This window comes from Elaeis guineensis, chromosome 3, assembly GCF_000442705.2.
Source record: "Elaeis guineensis isolate ETL-2024a chromosome 3, EG11, whole genome shotgun sequence".
NCBI lineage: Eukaryota > Viridiplantae > Streptophyta > Magnoliopsida > Arecales > Arecaceae > Elaeis > Elaeis guineensis.
The window spans coordinates 16,454,960-16,460,602 of record NC_025995.2 but is presented as its reverse complement, the minus strand read 5'-3'; positions in this window follow the sequence as shown (position 1 = coordinate 16,460,602).

Genomic DNA, 5,643 nt, shown 5'->3' with positions numbered 1-5,643 from the left:
AATATTTAGAGAGGCAGAATTTTAGCTCCAAAATGTCTTACCAAATGCTATTTATTTACCTCTTTTTATAGATGAGTAGTTGGTAACCATTTATAACGGTCAGATATGTGGGTCTTGCTTATCTCGACATTATGTGATCGTAGGGTGGATGGTTATACCCACTACTATTCATGTTCTGGCCATTATGTGCTTTCTACGTTGGCGATTTCTGATAAGCCGACTATATGTCGGTAATCAGAATATGTCAATCGTATGTCAGCAATTGTGTTTGTGGAAATCCAAATGATCATCGATCGAAACTCTGATATACCGATAGTCATCGATCTGAAATCAATCGAGCTGTCATAGTTGGAGTTTGTTAAAGGCTGAGGATAGCCGATTATTGATCGATAAGCTGATTGATAATCGATAATTTATTCTTATGAGGTCGATTAAAAGTCGGAATCGAGGAATCGGCTGAATTGCCCCAACAGTAACCATGTTTGTAAAGTGTTTTGAAATTTTAACATATGTTTGGTAACTAAAAAAAAATACTTTTGGTATGATAAAATGACAATAAAAGATATTGCATAGTATTATATAGTAAAAAATAATATAATATAATATTATAATTATATTATATTATTAAAATATTATATTATATTATATTATTATAATATAATAATATTATGATAGATTATATTATATGTCTATAAATAAATATTATTATTTTTTAAAATATTATTTTATTGTATAATATTATATCATATAATGTAATATATAATAGAATATAATATAAAGGATAGATAATATTATATTATTAATAAATATTGTTATATCAAATTATATTTAATAATATAATAATACTATAATATATTATATTATATATTTATAATATATCATAATATTAATTTATTATTATATTATATTTATAGTATAATAATATAATAAGATATAATTATGAAATTTGTTAGTAGATATTTCTATTATTAAAAAAAATTATTTAAATCAAAATATCTTCCTGATATTAGTCAAAAATATTTTTGAAGAAAGCTTCAAAATAGAGTTTTTTTCCAAATAAACTTTTTAAGTTTCTGATAAAATCAGAATAGTTTTTTAATTTTTTATCAAATATCACATATCACTTCAAAATACTTTCTAAGGGCTAGAAAATACTTTTTGACGCTCTAAAAGCTAGCCAAACAAGGTCATAGATCCTTGCTACTGTCACCTTATTCTGCGTATCGCTTGGGACTTTGACAAGTTAACATGGCTTACTCGGTGCATGATAAGCCCAAACTTGTAATCCTATCTACTTTTGATCTATCTACTTTTGATTTGCTGCACGTATGTATGTGTATGTGTATTCATGCTTTGTTATGATGGGTTCAAGAAGGTCTGGTCAGTATGTTACCAAAAAAAAAAAAAAAAAACAAAGTTCTAATCGGTAATTATTCAAGATTTAGAAAAAATCTCTTACATTACTTTTTGTGTAAGCACGTTTTTTGAAGTACATGTCCCATTGGATTCTTTGTTTTTCGGCATCCACCTCTGACTTGAAACATATGTGCATCTTGATAAAGACATTGATCATTTTGCATCATATTTATAAAAATAGCATACCAACGAACGGTACCTCCTCAGCTCTCTCTTTGGCTCTCGTTAAGCAGCTTGACAACATTAATAGGTTTGCCGCAGCTGCTCTCATCCTGCTCTCCTCAGCTCCGATCACATCTACTCTGATCTCTTGCTAACCAAGGAAAAATGTATCCTCTTCTTTATTTTTACCAAAGCTGATATATGGACGGATGGAGCCCCATAGTTGTAGGGATGGTCCCCTACTTAGCATGCAATTGTTGCAGCCAATAGCTCATAACTCAATACAATGAAGTATTATCTATTCTGACCTATGAGCCTCATGATTTTACCTTCAAAAGATATCTCGCTTGGAAAGATTGTTTCTTTCTATATAAGTTAGAGTTTTTCTTAAGTCAATCAATATAGGATTAATGATGTCCTCCTTTTTATACTACAACAGATAGCACCATCCATAAAGAGTCCATTGTACCTCAAGAGGGGCCGGAAGCCCCAAAACCAAAGGAGAAAAATAATGACCTATTGAGAATATTATTTTTATCCCATGGAATAACTATATTTCCATAGGACAACCATCATAAGGATTAATCATCCAAAAATTTAATCCTAATCTCTATTGGAATTTTATCCCGGGAATTGTTGAATCCCAGGGGATTGGCTTAAATCCTATTCTATTCAACCAGGCCATCAAGGTGGTTTCAGCTTGGTTGGGCTTCTAGAGGCCATGATGCAATGCCACCTCCTATCCAACGCTTTAGTAATCCAAACACATTGATAGCAACATGCAGTTTGACAAATCTTTGCAAAAGATTATTTCCAGTTTTGGGGTTCTCCAATGCCAAATGAGTTCATATCCCAGATTGCGTTATGTCTTGACCCTGAAAAATTGCTGTCAATCAGGCATATTTTCACAGGCAAATGCAAATACTATCTGCTGCAAAATATGGAGTGTTAGATGGTAACGTCAAGATCAACATCCCTTTAGGACCTAGTCCAACATAAAGCACATACAACACAAGTATTGTCACCTACAGATGATAATACCATCCACATATTATGACTATGTATAGGAGATTTAAAGTATATATGTTCCTTAACATATTGAAATTGTGTTTAACAATTAGCACTGAAGCAACACATATTTCTCTTGGAGTTTTATTAAAAATAAAAAAATTAAAATTTTCTTATCCCTAATTTTTAGTTATTTAAAAATATTAAAACTCTGTTTTTAACTTAAATGGCTCCTTCTGAAGAGATACACTCTTCAGACAGAACATTGGTTTATAAAGAATATGATATTTCTGAAATATCATATTTCTTTAAAACATATCACCTCCTCAGTAATCCATATAAAGTATATAAATAGGCTGTGGATCGGACTATTTTAAAATCAATAAAAATTCTCAATTTTTTCTTATGTTCTATCTCTCTCTATTTCTTTTGAGACGGTGACTATTTTTTCCATTTTTCATTTTTTTATCTGATTGGGCATCTGAAGAAAATATTTTGGATCAGCCTCTTCAACGATTGTACTCGTTAGATGAGGATCGGACTAAGTTGGATCATTGTATCTTGGAGATAAGATCATCGAATCCTTGCACGTAAGTTTCATTTCTTTATCTGATTGGGTATTGAAGGAATTCTTTTGGGTCAGCCTCCCTAATAATCATGATCGTTAGAAAAGAATCAGACTAAGTCGGATCATTGTACCTTGAAGATGAGATCATCGAAGACTTACACATAGGGGGTGAACCGTGTTCATATGGTAGTATTTCACACATCTCGACTTAGCCAATATCTTCTCAATCTTTTTCTTATTTTAGTACCATTCTAAGTGAAACTATCTTAGAATCATATGAACAGTAGTAATTTCTAGATGTTTTAATCAATTTTTTTTCCAATAGTCTAAGAATGTGATTTTGATAAAACTAAAAAATTACTATTGGTTGCTTGCATAATATCTAAAATTTTTAAACTTTATCATTTAAGATTGCTTTTTATAAACTTCTTTGCTCTGAAAATAGTAAAAATTATTTTTCTATTATTTTTAAAAAATGATACAGAAATTTTCTACAGTTCTAAATTCTTTGTAGAATTTTTCTACAACTTCAAAAATGATGCAGAAGTTCTCTATAGATTTAAAAATTTTATCCAAAAATTTTGTATTGATTTTAAAAAATAGTGTAGAAATTTTACGACTCCTTTAAAATTCATGAAAAGTTTTGTACAACCTTAGTTTCTATTTAAATTAATTTCTACAACTTTAAATTTGTATAGAAATTTTTCTATAATTTTAAAATTTATGAAAATTTTTTCTATATCTTTAAAATCTATGTAGAAATTTTTTGCATATTCAACCAAGGATTTATATTGTGATCCAACCTAATTTATATTAAAACTATATTAAAAACTAAAATTATTCATATATAATATATAGTATAAAGTATTACAAGTTTTCTATATTAAATACTATTAGTTTTTTAATTATAGGATGATAAAAAGAATCATGGATTATCTATTTTTGAAGGATTTTAGTTGAAGTATACATGATTATAGAAATATAATGAAATTATTTAAAAAGTATTCTGAAAATATTATAAAGAATAAAAATGAAGTTATTTATATTTTATTTTTATGAAAATGAAGAGGACTGAATGTTTTAAAGAATAATTAATTAGTAAAATATAAAGTATCATAATACATTTGAAATGAGTATATTTTATAATGAAAATAAGTTTTATATAAGTATAAAAATCATAGCTTATATTACAAGCTAATATAGTCATAGTAGTTGAGTAGTAGATAATAAACCAAATGATCTTAGGTTCGAACCATTGTAAAGGCATGTATATATATATATTAGAAAAATATTCTTCTCTATAAGCATAGTCTAGATTCAAATATGAATCGCATCAAATTTAAAAAATGATGTCCATTCAAATCCGATAGGAGACTCAAATAAATTTGGTTGTAAAATACTTTTCTTAATTTTAATCTTATTTTGCAATGAAAATGTTTTACCTTTAATACTTGATTTTGAATGATGAAATAATATTGTTGCTAATGATTATCAATTTGTAATTAAAAAAAGTCATCACCAAAATATTTTATGATTAAAGTGCTTTTGTCCAAAGAATTATTTTTGCAGCAAAAAAATAATGTACATGATCCTTAGAGCTGACTTTTCATGATAAAATAGATATTTAAGCAATATTTTTTACTCACTTTTAGTGATGAATTATTTTATTATGAATTATGTATGTATTTAGGATGAAATTCATTTCATTACAAGATGTTGAATATTTTTTGATAAAATATTATTTTCATCATTGTGGACTTTTAGCAATGGGGCATTGGCTACAATCTAGTGACGAAATTTTTTTCCTCACCAAATACTTTAGATGACGAAATCTATGTTTTAACAACAAAATTTTTGAGGTTAAACATATAAATTCTTGTAGTATATTAAATAAGTCATGGGAACACTTCAATGTGAAAGATGAAAACAAGGAAAAGAGCTGTCACATCTAGTATTGATATATTATTGAAACATAGAACAATAACAAATAATGGTTATTTGGTAGATCATGGACCAAGAATAAAGTTAAACAATTGCACATGCTATACATCCCAAGAAAGAATTCTCGTTTACATGGTTATTGCATGGTCTCCTCAGAAGTTCCATGTCACATGAATACTCCTAATTTCCAAAGACTTCATAAGCTGAGAAGTTGTAAGCCCGTCCGGATTCATTTAGCGAACCGGGCAGGGACCTCCGTGGTTATTGGGGTTGTGAGTGCAACCAGAAGGTCCAAAAGGTGTGACCGGCCCTCGAAGAGACTCCGACAAGAATCCACTATTCTCCATCCATGTCTCTCCTTCCATAGGCCTCGCTGCCATGAGAGGCTGCAGGCTTGAAACCACCAACAGAAGAAGCAATAGTTCTCTTGAGCGCGCAGCCATTTTATGTATTATTGAAGAAGAGATGCCCGCGATAGATTTTCTTTCTGTGGATTGTAAGATGGATGGAAAGCTAGAGATTTTAGTTTGACGATGGAATGAGGAAGG